Genomic DNA, 16,572 nt, shown 5'->3' with positions numbered 1-16,572 from the left:
GTCGTTCTTGTTTGAAGTTTATTCGGAAGATGAAGAGAGTACGAAGAGAAAACCTGGCAACTGGAACGCCGTTATCTGAGCCTAAAATATAATCTGATGACACACTGCCAAATAAATGTGAAAGTTTTCTTTCATTTGGCGAACGTTTTTGGTATTTAGGTATGCAAATCTCACAAGTCTTCCTGAGCAGCAGACTCATCTACATTTCCATTTCTTGGTAATATCCACAAGCAGGGTCACACCATCCCAGTCAGTGCTGTATTTTGGCCTAGGCTGACAAGGCCCAGCCGCCCAGGCCTAGGGCGGAACTTTGCAGGGGGGCAGCAAAAAAGCCACCCCCCTCCACCTGAGACTCTTTTGGCCACTGGTTGCTAGAGCCTCCTCTCCCACCCCCCGCTCTCTCTCTCACCCCTTCCTCTCTCATCCCCTCTCTCTCTCTCACCCCCCCCCTCTCTCTCTCTCTCACCCCTCTCTTTCTCTCTCTCTCTCTCTCACCCCCTCTCTCCCTCATCCCCCCTCTGTCTTATCCCCCTCTCTCACCACCCCCCTCTCTCTCTCATCCTCTCTCTCTCCCTTTCATCCCCAAACTCTCTCTCTCATCCCCCCTCTCTCTTATCCCCCTCTCTCACCACCCCCCTCTCTCTCTCTCATCCTCTCTCTCTCCCTTTCATCCCCAAACTCTCTCTCTCGTCCCCCTCTCTCTCTCTCTCATCCCCCCTCTCTCTTATCCCCCTCTCTCTCTCTCATCCTCTCTCTCTCTCTCATCCCCCCTCTCTCTCTCTCATCCCCCTCTCTCTCTTATCCCCCCTCTCTCTCTCTCTCATCCCCCTCTCTCTCTCTCTCATCCCCCCTCTCTCTCTCATCCCCCCTCTCTCTCTCTCATCCCCCCTCTCTCTCTCATCCCCCCTCTCTCTCTCATCCCCCCTCTCTCTCTCATCCCCCCTCTCTCTCTCTCATCCCCCCTCTCTCTCTCTCATCCCCCCTCTCTCTCTCTCATCCCCCCTCTCTCTCTCATCCCCCCTCTCTCTTATCCCCCTCTCTCTCTCTCATCCTCTCTCTCTCTCTCATCCCCCCTCTCTCTCTCTCATCCCCCCTCTCTCTCTCTCATCCCCCCTCTCTCTCTCATCCCCCCTCTCTCTCTCTCACCCCCCTCTCTCTCTCTCATCCCCCCTCTCTCTCTCATCCCCCCTCTCTCTCTCTCACCTCCCCTCTCTCTCCCTCCCCCCTTTCTCTCTCCTTCCCCCCTCTCTCTCATCCCCCTCTCTCCCTCCCTCACCCACCCCCTCTCATCCCCCTCTCTCCCTTCCTCACCCACCCCCCTCTCTCTCTCTCCCTTACCCCTAAATGAGCAGAAGCTCTGCTGACTTCCATCATCCAATCACGTGCTAGCAAAAATATGCTGTTTTTTTTTTTTTTTTTTTCCTTGCATGTGATTGGCTATTCTTTGCGAAGTGAAGCTTTTACCTCATTTACTAAGCTCTGGAGCAACTGCACTTTGCAAAATGCACAGTCTATTTACCTTTAGTAAATCCACCCCCCACAGGTATTTGTGTTTAGACAATATTTGCTTATCCCGCAGTTCAGCTTAGAAAAAAAAATAACAATATACCAAAAAAAATCAATTGATGGCCTGCAGTTGAGCAGTCCGGCCTCCCGCGTCCGGCCATTACATAGATCCCGAAAAACTCGTTAACCGAGAAGGAATTGACGGCTACAAAGGGAATGCGGAATTAATAGATAAACTCGTCATGCGTGGGTCCTAAGTGATGGGTGTCTTGTTGGAGAAAAGCCTCCTAATGCGCTACAAGTTAAATTAAGCAGAGTGCAGCCTTCGGAGAACGTCTGATTAAATCCAGCTGCTTGTTTTCCTCTTTTATTTATCATATGACTGCGCCGCTCTGTTTCAGTTCTAAATTAAGCAGAGAACGAGGCAATTCTTCAAGACAAGGGGGTACCCCAACCCTCTTCACCGCAGGGTGGGACTGAAAATTTAGCCAGTAAGAGGTTTCGGCTGGCAGGTGCGGGGTTAATCCAGCCTGATTTGCGTGTTTTGCGGCAGAACCTAATGGAACGGAATAAATTGAAAATGCATGGCAGTTGTGATGTGTAATGATCTGTAATTGACAACAAAATGCAAATGGTATAAAAAATAAATAAATAAAAAAAAACAAAAAAAAAAAAAAAACCCTGTTCGTGTGCGCCGCGCAGAGTACGCGAGGAAACAATAACAGCTATGTTTGAATTGTATATATGAAATGTGTATATGCAGATACACAGCCTTTATATAAATACATATGTTATAAGCAGCCAGAGCCAAGTCTACATCTTTAAATAGCAAGCCTAAAAAAATGAAAAAAAAAAAAATGGAAAAAAAATAATGAAAAAAAAAAAAAAATAATGAAAAAAAAAAAAAATAATGAAAAAATAAAGAAAAAAGCAAAAGAAAAAAAAAAAAACCCCTGTTCTATGCTTGGTGCGCCGCGCAGAGTACGCGAGGAAACAATAACAGCTATGCTTGAATTGTATATCTGAAATGTGTATATGCAGATACACAGCCTTTATATAAATACATATGTTATAAGCAGCGAGAGCCAAGTCTACATCTTTAAATAGCAAGCCTAAAAAAATGAAAAAAACAAAAAATGAAAAAAAAACAAAAAAATGAAAAAAAAAAAAATTAAAAAAAAAAATAATGAAAAAAAAAATGAAGAAAAAATAAAGAAAAAAGCAAAAGAAAAAAAAAAACCCTGTTCTATGCTTGGTGCGCGAGGAAACAATAACAGCTATGCTTGAATTGTGTATATGAAATGTGTATATGCAGATATACAGCCTTTATATAAATACATATGTTATAAGCAGCCAGAGCCAAGTCTACATCTTTAAATAGCAAGCCTAAAAAAATGAAAAAAAAAAAAAAAATGAAAAAAAAAAAAAAAATGAAAAAAAAAAAAATGAAGAAAAAAAATAATGAAAAAAAAAATGAAGAAAAAATAAAGAAAAAAGCAAAAGAAAAAAAAAAACCTGTTCTATGCTTGGTGCGCCACGCAGAGTACGCGAGGAAACAATAACAGCTATGCTTGAATTGTATATCTGAAATGTGTATATGCAGATACACAGCCTTTATATAAATACATATGTTATAAGCAGCCAGAGCCAAGTCTACATCTTTAAATAGCAAGCCTAAAAAAATGAAATGAAAAAAAAAAAAAAAATGAAAAGAAACAAAAATTAAGAAAAATAAAGAAAAAACGCAAAAAAAAACCCCTATTCTATGCTTGGTGCGCCGCGCAGAGTACGCCAGGAAACAATAACAGCTATGTTTGATCTGTACATATGAAATGTGTATATGCAGATACACAGCCTTTATAAAAATACATATGTTATAAGCAGCCAGAGCCAAGTCTACATCTTTAAATAGCAAGCCGAAAAAAATGAAAAAAAAAAAAAAAAATGAAAAAAAAAATAATAAAAAATGAAGAAAAAATAAAGAAAAAAAGCAAAAAAAAAAAAAAAAACCCTATTCTATGCTTGGTGCGCCGCGCAGAGTACGCGAGGAAACAATAACAGCTATGTTTTAATTGTATATATGCAGATACACAGCCTTCATAAAAATACATATGTTATAAGCAGCCAGAGCCAAGTCTACATCTTTAAATAGCAAGCCGAAAAAAATGAAAAAAAAAAAAAATGAAAAAAAAAAAATAATAAAAAATGAAGAAAAAATAAAGAAAAAAAGCAAAAAAAAAAAAAAAACCCTATTCTATGCTTGGTGCGCCGCGCAGAGTACGCGAGGAAACAATAACAGCTATGTTTGAATTGTATATATGAAATGTGTATATGCAGATACACAGCCTTTATATAAATACATATGTTATAACCAGCGAGAGCCAAGTCTACATCTTTAAATAGCAAGCCTAAAAAAATGAAAAAAAAATGAAAAAAAAAATAAAAATAAAAAATGAAGAAAGAATAAAGAAAAAAAGCAAAAAAAACAAAAAACAAACCACGTTCTATGCTTGGTGCGCCGCGCAGAGTATGCGAGGAAACAATAACAGCTATGTTTGAATTGTATATATGAAATGTGTATATGCAGATACACAGCCTTTATATAAATACATATGTTATAAGCAGCCAGAGCCAAGTCTACATCTTTAAATAGCAAGCCTAAAAAAAAAATGAAAAAAATAAATAAAAATGAGAAGGAAAAAAAAAAAAAAAAAAGGAGAAAAAAATTAAAAGAAAAAAAAATAAAGAAAAAAAAAGAAAAAAAGCAAAAAAAAAAGAAAAGAAAAAAAGCGTGGTTATTGTAGGGTCCTGGCTGCTCTCCAGCTAGGCCCTAAAGTTAATAGAGTTTGTCACAATAAAATAATCGAATGAAATAAAGAGCAGGGGGAAGACATTATGCTAATGACAAGCTCGGCACTTCGGGGATAACCGCTAACAATAACAGAAAAAAAAAAAGAGCTTTTTAATCACTGTATCAGCATATTCCACGGAGTTTAAATATAGAGGCCACACCGGCTGCTGGCTGAGGCCTGGAAAACAGCTGAAACAAAAAAAAAAAAAAGGATAACTTAGGAAGCTAAGGGTTGGAGGGCAGTAAAAACCAGCAGTTGAGTTGCGCTTTTTCTGCCCCCCCCCCCTTTGTAGAGGCAGTGGCCGGGGGTGTACACATACCGCGGCAGGAATTTTACTCCCCCTGTCGCTTTCGCAGAACGTGACCCATTAAGGTGTATGGAGCCTCTCAGCAGCCGCAGACATTGTGAGCTTTGGTGCGGGGTTCAAGGGGTTAAGGAAGGTGGAGATGAGGCAATACGACGCCTCCTCACCGCCTGTCAAATGCTAAAAAAAAGAAAACAAATGCAAAAACCGCATCTAAGGAATAGTAAGCTGCAAGATATCACATTTTTGTTTTTTAGTTTAATATCGCTTAAAATCAATATGTAGGCAGGTGCAGTCTACTGTCCCCCCTGCAGGTGGCGCTCAACCACAGCGGCCTTGCAGAGGGAGAGGAAGTCAAGAGGAATATGGTTTCTCTATGGTTCCCTGGGTGCACTGAAGAAGAGGGGGTCACCCTCGAAATGCGTCACAGAACGCGACCCATTCAAGTGTATGGAGCCTCTCAGCAGCCGCAGGCATTGTGAGCAATACAACGCCTCCTCCTCACCGCCTGTCAAATGCAAACACCGCATCTAAGGAAAAGTAAGCTCCAATATATCACATTTTTGTTTTTTAGTTTAATATCGCTTAAAATCAATGTGTAGCAGGTGCAGTCTACTGTGTCCCCTGCAGGTGGCGCTCAACCACAGCGGCCTTGCAGAGGTAGAGGGAGATGATTTCTCTATGATTTCCTGGGTGCTCTGAAGAAGAGGGGGTCACCCTAGAAACGCGTCTCAGAACGCGTCCTATTCAAGTGTATGGAGCCTCCCAGCAGCCACATGCATTGTGAGCTTCGGTGCGGGGGTTCAAGGGGTTAAAGAAGGTGGAGAGGAGGCGATACGATGCTTCCTCATCGCCTATCAAATGCTAAAAAAGAAAACAAATGCAAACACCGCATCAATGGAATAGTAAGCTGCAAGATATCACATTTTTGTTTTTTAGTTTATTACCGCTTAAAATCAATGTGTAGGCAGGTGCAGTCTACTGTCTCCCCTACAGGTGGCGCTCAACCACAGCAGCATTGCAGAGAGAGAGGAAGTCAGGAGGAATATGGTTTCTATGGTTTCCTGGGTGCTCTGATGAAGAGAAGTCACCTCCGAAACGTGTCAGCTTCATTTGGAGGTCTTCATCCCACAACTGTTTTTACCAGTTAATCTTGCTGAGTGGACCTATGTATATATATATATTTATCACGCTCGATATTTCATCTCGTTTGTGAGTACGATGTACAGAATTTCTTTTAATAATATATTATTGCAAAAGGTAATGCGCTAGGCTGGTGCGTCCTCTGTATATTCTTATGGTTTCCTGGGTCACTGGGGAAGCTATCCAGTGTAACGCTGTCACCCCGTGTGACTCTGGCGGCCATCTTGGGTCAGGCATGATCTATTTAAGACCCTGGCTCCCAGGTTTAGCATGTAGTTAGTGCAGGGACAGGTCACCTGTTTGTCAGGAACAGTGAACAGCAGAGTAGGGAAATGATAGGGACATGCCATCCTTCATGGAAGTCTCCCCGTTTGGGTAAGGACCATTCAGGCTCCTAAAGACAGCACATCAGAGACGACCTTCTCTGCTGCACATTGCTGTTATATCCTGTGAGTGTTCCCGGTCAGGCGCCTTCTGGCCAAACTTTCTGTGAATTGCGAAATTTAACTTTATTACAAGTTTTGTTTTATGCAACTGGACTCTGAGGGGTTGATTTACCAAAGGCAAATAGACTGTGCACTATGCAAAGTGCAATTTCTCCAGAGCTTAGTAAATGAGGTAAATCTTCACTCTGCAAAGAATGCCCAATCACGTGCAAGGAAAAAAAAAAAAAAACAGCATTTTTGCTTGCACATGATTGGATGATGGAAGTCGGCAGAGCTTCTGCTCATTTACTAAACTCTGGAGGAATTGCACATTGCAGAGAGCACCGTCTTTTTCCCTTTAGTAAATCAACCCCTGAGAGTTTACTGCCGCTGCACCTCCCCACAAATGTGTTCAGTTTCACTTTATGATGACCGGCTGGCGCTCTTCTTGTCGTTGTCTCTAATCACGTGACCGGCTTGCCTAAAAAAAAAAAAAAAAAGGAAGCCAATCACAAAAGGATGTATGGGCGGGTCCACTATAAGGGCTCATTCACACCAGCTTTGCTTTCTGAAGAGCGATCGATGTTCTAATCCAGTGGCGGCTGGTGCATTGGGGGTGCAGGGGCACTGCCCCCCTATCCATGCATCCGGCCCCCTAATCTACATGCAGGGCATCGGACGCATGGATTCCAATGGGTTTTTTTTTTTTTTTGAAGCACGTGATTAGAGCCAGAGGCTCTAATAGGCTTCAAAAAAGGATGGGCTCTGCACCCCGAGCCCACCCAGTTGTATGACAATAGCCAGGGCTGTCTTTAATTTTGATTGGACCCTGGACAAATATTTTCTTGGGCCCTCCAAAATCCACTTATTACCTATTTGCAGGCAGTGCGGGCTCAAGAGGCAGCTGCTTTGGGCCCCGCAACAATGACTGGGCCCAGGGCAGCTGCCCCTTTTGCCCTGTGTTAAAGACAGCCCTGACAATAGCGAATGAATATTCGCTATTGTCACACGGATCCTCCTCCTGGCCAATCAGGAAGCGACCCGTTTCCCGATTGGCCGAAAGGAGAAGCCATGCCATTGGCCAAGGAGGAGGAGGGAGGAGACACAAAAGACTGAGGGGGAAGCCACCGCCACTGCTGCTGCCTGTCCACATGTCCAGGGTGAGGGGTGAGTGAGATGGCGATGGGTGTGCAGGCTGATGTGGTCCGGGGGGGGGGGGGGGGTTGTCGTCTGTCTAACGCCCCCCCCCCCCTCCAACCCTGGCCCATGGAGTCCCAGCCGCCACTGTTTTAATCCCTGCCCGCAACAAGCTTGCAATCTAAGGTCCCTTTCTCCATACAAGGTTTAGACAGGAGCCAATTAATTTATCAGCTTGGTAACGTTGGAGGAAACTCACGTAAGCACAGGAAGAACTATGCAAGCTCCATACAGATGGGGTCCCGGCTAGGATTCAAACCTTTACCCTCAGCACTGAAAGACAGAGGTGCTAACCACTAAGCCACTGTAGTGAGATGAACCGGTTATGTTATCATTTAAGAATGGAGGGATCCATTTTGATCCAGTAAGGACTCAGCCACACTTGCTTTGGTCTCTGAAGAGAGATCTGGGTTTGGATTGCTCTTCAGAAAGCCCTTGACAGGTGGTGAGGAGACCTTGTCTTGTATCGCCTCCTCACCGCCTGCTTCACACCCTTGAACACCACACTAACGCAGCAACACTGCATGCATTGCCGGTGGTTGTGGGGCAGTTGCAGCGTGGCCCCATTCATTTGAATGGCTCGCGTTCAGAAGGCAGTAGCACCCTCCGAAAGCCACAGGGGGTAAAATTCCTGTAAACCCCCAACTGGTGCCTCTGCTGCCAAAGGTTGGAGTGGTTGGAGGGTGATAAAAATGCCCCTCACCCTCCAGTGGGAACGAGCCCTTAGGTATGATCAGAGACCCTTTTGGGACGTCAGCCATTCATGTCCCTGTAGTGGAGCTCTGTGTTTTTTGATGAGGACTCGTTTTGTAAGCTTGCTATTTTCTGTGGCCTCAAACAATAAGGTAATTGGTCCTGAGTGGCTAAAGGTTGTCAGGACAGGGTGGCTCTTTCCTAGTCACACGGTGCCACGGGAGGCGCCTGCGTTGGAAGCGCACCAGTTCCCAGTGGAACAGATTACTCTTCAGAAGTGACCTTTTGATGGTCCTCAGATTCTTCGAGAGCTTCCTCTTCTAAATGGCAAACCAAGTTCCACAACAGATATCCAATCAGCTGCTGTTCTTATTCAGAGTTACTGCATGTTCTGTTCATGGTGCCATCCACAATAAATGTGCCACCTCCTCAAACAGAACGGCTGCTTCACTGACTTACTTACTGTAACAATCAACTAAGCATAGGGCAGCCATTCCCACCCAGGGTTCCTCCAAAGGTTGGGGTTCCCTGAGAAAACAGCATAGGCGGATTTTACACTGACCACCAATATAAGGGGTCATATCTACACTGACCACCAATGTAAGGGGTCATATCTACACTGACCACCAATGTAAGGGGTCATTTCTACACTGACCACCAATATAAGGTGTCATTTCTACACTGACCACCAATATAAGGGGTCATAACTACACTGACCTCCAATGTAAGGGGTCATTTCTACACTGACCACCAATGTAAGGGGTCATATCTACACTGACCACCAATGTAAGGGGTCATATCTACACTGACCACCAATGTAAGGGGTCATTTCTACACTGACCACCAATATAAGGTGTCATTTCTACACTGACCACCAATATAAGGGGTCATATCTACACTGACCTCCAATGTAAGGGGTCATTTCTACACTGACCACCAATATAAGGGGTCATATCTACACTGACCACCAATGTAAGGGGTCATATCTACACTGACCACCAATGTAACGGGTCATATCTACACTGACCACCAATATAAGGGGTCATAACTACACTGACCTCCAATGTAAGGGGTCATTTCTACACTGACCACCAATATAAGGGGTCATATCTACACTGACCACCAATGTAAGGGGTCATATCTACACTGACCACCAATGTAAGGGGTCATTTCTACACTGACCACCAATATAAGGTGTCATTTCTACACTGACCACCAATATAAGGGGTCATAACTACACTGACCTCCAATGTAAGGGGTCATTTCTACACTGACCACCAATATAAGGGGTCATATCTACACTGACCACCAATGTAAGGGGTCATATCTACACTGACCACCAATGTAACGGGTCATATCTACACTGACCACCAATATAAGGGGTCATAACTACACTGACCTCCAATGTAAGGGGTCATTTCTACACTGACCACCAATATAAGGGGTCATATCTACACTGACCACCAATGTAAGGGGTCATTTCTACACTGACCACCAATGTAAGGTGTCATTTCTACACTGACCACCAATATAAGGGGTCATATCTACACTGACCTCCAATGTAACGGGTCATTTCTACACTGGCCTCCAATGTAAGGTGTCATTTCTACACTGACCACCAATGTAAGGGGTCACTTCTACACTGACCACCAATGTAAGGTGTAATTTCTACACTGACCTCCAATGGAAGGGGTCATAACTACACTGACCTCCAATGTAAGGGGTCACTTCTACATGGACCACCAATGTAAAGGGTCACTTCTTCACTGACCACAAATGTAATGGGTCTCTTCGACACTGACCACCGATGTAAGGGGTCACCTCTACACCGACCTCCAATGTAAGAGGGTCACTTCTACACTGACCATCAATGTAAGGGGGTCACTTCTACATGGACCACCAATGTAAGGGGTCATATCTACACTGGCCTCCAATGTAAGGGGTCACTTCTACACCAACCACCAATGTAAGGGGTCACTTCTACACTGACCACCAATGTAAGGGGACATTTCTACACTGACCTCCAATGTAAGGGGTCACTTCTACACTGACCACCAATGTAAGGTGTCATTTCTACACTGACCTCCAATGTAAGGGGTCATTTCTACACTGACCTCCAATGTAAGGGGTCACTTCTACACCGACCACCAATGTAAGGGGTCACTTCTACACTGACCACCAATGTAAGGGGTCATTTCTACACTGACCTCCAATGTAAGGGGTCATTTCTACACTGACCTCCAATTTAAGGGGTCACTTCTACACTGACCACCAATGGAAGGGGTCATAACTACACTGACCTCCAATGTAAGGGGTCACTTCTACACCGACCACCAATGTAAGGGGTCACTTCTACACTGACCACCAATGTAAGGGGTCATTTCTACACTGACCTCCAATGTAAGGGGTCATTTCTACACTGACCTCCAATTTAAGGGGTCACTTCTACACTGACCACCAATGTAAGAGGGTCACTTCTACACTGACCACCAATGTAAGGGGACATTTCTACACTGACCTCCAATGTAAGGGGTCACTTCTACACTGACCACCAATGTAAGGTGTCATTTCTACACTGACCTCCAATGGAAGGGGTCATAACTACACTGACCTCCAATGTAAGGGGTCACTTCTACACCGACCACCAATGTAAGGGGTCACTTCTACACTGACCACCAATGTAAGGGGTCATTTCTACACTGACCTCCAATGTAAGGGGTCATTTCTACACTGACCTCCAATTTAAGGGGTCACTTCTACACTGACCACCAATGTAAGAGGGTCACTTCTACACTGACCACCAATGTAAGGGGTCACTTCTACACTGACCTCCAATGTAAGGGGTCATTTCTACATGTCAGGGGTCTTTTCTGTACCAAGCACCAATGTAAGAGGTAATTTCTAGACTGAGGGTCAGTGTAAGTCACTTCTACACTGGCCTTCAATGTAAAGGGTTACTTCTACATTGAGGGCCAATAAAACTGGTAATTTTTATACTGACCACAAATGTAAAGGGTCTTTTCTACACTAAGGGCAAGCGTAAGGGATCACTTCTACATGTACCACCAATGTAAGGGGTCCTTTCTTCACTGAGGGTCGGGGTAAGAAGGTCACTTATACACTGACCACCAATGAAAGGCCACTTCTACATTAAAAACCAATCTAAGGGATTACTTTTATACTAATCACCAATGTAAGCGGTCACTTCTACACTGACCACCAATGTAAGGGGTCACCTTCATACTAACCACAAATGTAAGAGGGTCACTTTTACACTGACCTCCAATGTAAGGGTTCACGTCTACACTAAAGGCCAATGTGAGGGATCACGTCTACACTGACCTCCAATGTAAGGGTCCACGTCTACACAGAAGGCCAATGTGAGGGATCACGTCTACACTGACCTCCAATGTAAGGGTCCACGTCTACACAGAAGGCCAATGTAAGGGGGTCATGTCTCCACTGACCTCCAATGTAAGGGGTCACTTCTACATTGAGAACCAATGTAAGGGGTCAACGTCTACACTTGGCCACCATGAATTACACTGTCTGTGCCTTTTTCTGGACATATAGTATACATTATGTTTTATAGGGCATATAGAGGAGGTCACTTTTTTACTGACCCCCAATCTAAGGGGTTGCTTCTACACTGACCACCAATGTAAGGGGTCACTTCTACATTAAGAACCAATGTAAGGGGTCCCTTCTACATTGAGAACCAATGTAAGGGGTCAACGTCTACACTTGGCCACCACGAATTACACTGTCTGTGTCTTTTTCTGGACATACTGTATGCATTATGTTTTATAGGGCATATGTAGGAGGTCACTTTTATAATGACCCCCAATCTAAGGGGTTGCTTCTACACTGACCACCAATGTAAAGGGTTTACTTCTACATTGAGAACCAATGTAAGGGGTCACTACTACACTGAGAGCCAATGTAAGGGGTGACTACTACATTGAGAACCAATCTAAGGGGTCAACGTCTACACTTGGCCACCATGAATTACACTGTCCGTGTCTTTTTCTGGACATACTGTACGCATTAACCACTTGCCGACCAGTCACGTTGACTGTACTGCGGCAAAGTGGCTCGATTCCGTCCAGCGACGTAGACCTACGTCGCTGGACTCCTCCCCCTGTAGGCGGCGCTCGCGCGCCACCGGAGGCGCGCTCCTGCTGTTTTCAGTCACAGCGGGTGTCGGGCCAGGGGAGGAGCGGCGGCGATCGCCGCTGCTCTTCCTCGATCGTCAGGGAATCGAGTTTGGAGATCCGCCTGCTTGTGTAAACAGAGTGGGCGGATCTCCTAAGTGACAGGGAGTGAAAGATCGGAGTGTTCAGCATAGCTCAACATCCGATCTGTCCCTGGCTCACCTACCCCCCCCCACACACGTCAGTAAGCACCAGGCATACATTAACCCCTCCCTCTCCAATAAAGTTAACCCCTTCCCTGCCAGTGTCATTTTTACAGTAACAGTACATATATATAGCACTGATTACTGTAGAAATGTCACTGGTACCCCCAAAAGTGTCAAAAATGTCAGTCAAGGGTCCGATCTGTCCGCCGCAATGTCGCAGTCCCGCAAAAAAAAAAATCGCAGATCGCCGCCATTACGCGTTAAAAAAAAAAACACCAAAAATGACAGAAATCTTTCCCTTAGTTAGTAAACGCAATAACTTTTGCGCAAACCAATCAAAATACGCTTATTGTGATTTTTTTTACCAAACATAGGTAGCCGAAAACAAATTGGCCAAAAATTTAAAAAAATTTAGATTTTTACATTTTTTTGGGGGGAATTTCATATAAAAAAATGTTAAAAATATTATTTTTTCAAAATAAACGCTCTTTTTTTGTTTATAGCGCAAAAAGTTAAAATCGCACAGGTGATCAAATACCACCAAAAGAAAGCTCTGTTTGTGGGAAAAAAAGGACGTAAATTTTGTTTGGGTATGGCGTCGCACGACTGCGCAATTGTCAGTTAAAGTCACACAGCGCCGAATTGCAAAAAGTGGCCTGGACGTAAGACAGCAAAATCCTCCGGTGGTAAAGTGGTTAAGATAAGATACAGGATCTTTTTTGAAAACGCTCCACCATCATGCAATTGTACCGTGGGCTGTAGATATTTTTTTACACGGAGGATCCCTGAGACCTGAAAAAGTTTTCACAGTTTGGGGTTGAGGAAGGCTGGCATATGCTCTGTACAGTCTGTGTACAATCCTACAACTGTACAGGGGGATCATTTACAGATCTGGCGTTGGCACCGGTCCGTTCCTTTCATTTTGCTGACGTAAGTCTCACCTCACCTTTACCTCCCAGCTCAGCTCAGTAAGAGGCAACTCTACCCTATCACAGCGGCTTTGTGTGCTCCATTCAGCCGCCGGTCCCTGTGGACGAGCCGTGTTTGGAGGGGGGGGGGGGTCAGAGCGGTCAGCTTGGAATAAAAGCGATGCATTGTTGTTAATAAAGGCATGCGCTCAGCGGGGAGCTGCGATCCCTGTTTGTGCAGCGCTCAGGACGGTTTGGTGAAGCGAGAAGACCGAGAAAGAAGAAATAAGAAATGATAAACTGGGGAATTTAATGGAGAGGAATCCCTTAGCCACACTCTGGGATTACGGCTTCCAGACCACAATGGACCCCGACAAGGAAAAAAATAAATAAGAAAAACGAAGGATGACAAACGGGATGGCGGTTTGAAGTGAAAGGGGAATTGAAACATCTTTGTTCTGGGACAGAACTGAAAAGGACAGTCTGAGTCCATAAAGGATGGGTTGGGAGGGTTACCAAACAAGTATTGTTGCCCTTGCCAACTATTTAAACATTCACTTCAGGCTTTCTACTCCTTGCCCATTCTGCCATGCCACAGGGGTGTTTGGAACTGGGGGGGGGGGGGCACTGACAACCTAAATAAACAGCTTTGCATAACATTAGAAGACAATTTTACCAAGAAGATTATCTTTCTGGGGGAAGGAATGAGGAACTGTGCTTAAAATTCGCCTGAAAGCCTTAAAGCCGAACTCTGGGCAATGAGCTATACGGAGATGGAAGACGTATATGAGAGATGTTTTACCTGCCAGGAGATTTGTGTCTCTATCTATCCAGTCCTGTGATTTTCCCAGCTCCGTGACACAGCACAGCCCTGTCTGGCAGAGTGTAAGAGTGTTAAAATAAAAGTGGGTGCACTGAAGGACTTGGTGGGATAACCAGGGGGCAGATTCAGTGGGAGGCTCTGCGGAATGTTGGTGGTCAGGCCCTGAGGTGCCCAGGCCAAAAGCTGTGTAAGGGGCCCCAAAATTTCTGACGGCTGCCTTGTCCAGGGGACCTCTGTTACCCCACTCCCAGTAACAGAATGGCGTCCTGCCGAGCACCTAGCGCAGACCTCATGCATGCTCATTAGCGCCTTCCTTCCCATAACTCATGTCCAGGTCATTATTATTATACAGGATTTCTATAGCGCCAACAGTTTGCGCAGCGCTTTACAACATGAAGGCAGACATTACAGTTACAATACAATTTGGAACAAGAGGAACCAGAGGGTCCTGCTCGTTAGAGCTTACAATCTAAAAGGGAGGATCAATTGATACAAAAGGTAATAGCTGTGGGGGATGAGCTGATAGAGAAAGTGAAACAGTGTATTAGTTAGTAGCCGGGTAGGCTTCTTTAAAGAGAAGGGTTTTCAGGGATCGTCTAAAGATGGATAGATTAGGGGACAGTCGGACAGATTGGGGTAGAGAGTTCCAAAGAATGAGAGAAGCTCTGGAGAGATCCTGGAGGCGAGCATGGGAAGAGGTGACAAGGGAGCTAGAGAGCAGGAGGTCTTGGGAGGACCGAAGAGAGCGGCTTGGTTGATATTTTGAGATCAGGTTAGTGATGTAGCTGGGGGCAGAGTTGTGGATGGCTTCGTAAACTATTGTTAGCACTTTGAATTTTATTAATTGGGTGAGTGGAAGCCAGTGAAGGGATTGGCAGAGAGGGGTGGAGGACACTGAACGGTTGGTAAGGTGGATGAGTCTTGCAGCATTCATTATGGATTGCAGGGGGGATAATCTATGTAAAGTTAATCCAATGAGGATGGAGTTGCAGGAGTCGAGGCGAGAGAAAACCAGGGCATGAATTAAAGCTTAGTGGTGTCGTTGCTTAAAAAGGGGCGTATTCTAGCGATGTTGCGGAGGTTAAGGCGGCATGATTTGGACAGGGATTGGATGTGGGCATGAAAGGACAGTTCAGAGTCCAGGGTTACTCTTAGCACCCTGGAATGTGTGGAAGGACTGATAGTTGTACCATTGATCTTGACAGAGAATTCAGGGGAAGGGGCACGTGGAGCAATGCTGTATTTTGGCCTAGGCCAAAAGCCGCCCCCCCTCCACCTGAGACTCTACTGGCCACTGGTTGCTAGAGCTGCCTCTCTCTCTCTCTCACCCCTCTCTCTCTCACCCTTCTCTCTCTCACTCTCACCCCCCCTCTCTCTCTCACTCACCCCCCCTCTCTCCCTCACTCACCCCCCCTCTCTCTCTCACTCTCACCCCCCCTCTCTCTCTCACTCTCACCCCCCCCTCTCTCTCTCACTCTCACCCCCCCTCTCTCTCTCACTCACCCCCCTCTCTCTCTCACTCACCCCCCCTCTCTCTCATCCCCCTCTCTCTCTCATCCCCCCTCTCTCTCTCTCACCCCCCTCTCTCTCTCATCCCCCCTCTCTCTCTCTCACCCCCCTCTCTCTCTCATCCCCCCTCTCTCTCATCCCTCCTCTCTCTCTCACCCCCTCTCTCTCTCATCCCCCATCTCTCTCTCTCTCCCTCCCTCACACACCCCCCTCTCTCTCTCACAACCCCCCCCCCCTCTCGTGAGATCTCAGGGGTTCACGCTGGGGCTTGACTTCAATTTTGGAGGGAGTCACATCCGTTAAGGAAGGAGTGGGGCAAATTTACTTTGGAGGGGGAGGGCGCCCAATTTTAGTCTTGCCTAGGGCAGCACAAAACCAAAATACACCACTGACGTGGAGGAGGAAATATTATGAGCTCGGTTTTAGATAGATTCAGTTTGAGGAAGTGGTGAGACATCCAGGCTGATATGTCTGTTAGTAGATCAGTGATGCGGGAGGAGAGTGATGGGGGGAGCTGAGGGGTAGAGAGGTAGATTTGGGTGTCATCAGCATAGAAATGGTAGTGGAAGCCATGGGAGGCAATCAGCTGACCCAGGGAGGAGGTGTAGATTGAGAATAGTAGCGGTCCAAGGACAGAACCTTGGGGGACCCCAACGGTAAGAGGAGTTGCAGGGGAGTAAGTGGAAGAGGTCATAGATCTAAGTAACGTGCTTTCGGTTCCAGTTGCTATTGGATACTGACTGCTAGGGCAGTTGGTAACAATGCTAAAATGTCATGATTTCTGCCAGGGGATGCAAACGTTTGAGCAGAACTCTATGTATTCTGACAGCAGGGATTGGCTGCAGCTCACTG

The sequence above is a fragment of the Pelophylax lessonae genome (genome assembly GCF_965119305.1).
Source record: "Pelophylax lessonae genome assembly, chromosome: 11".
Lineage (NCBI taxonomy): Eukaryota > Metazoa > Chordata > Amphibia > Anura > Ranidae > Pelophylax > Pelophylax lessonae.
Note: the sequence above shows the minus strand (reverse complement) of the source record.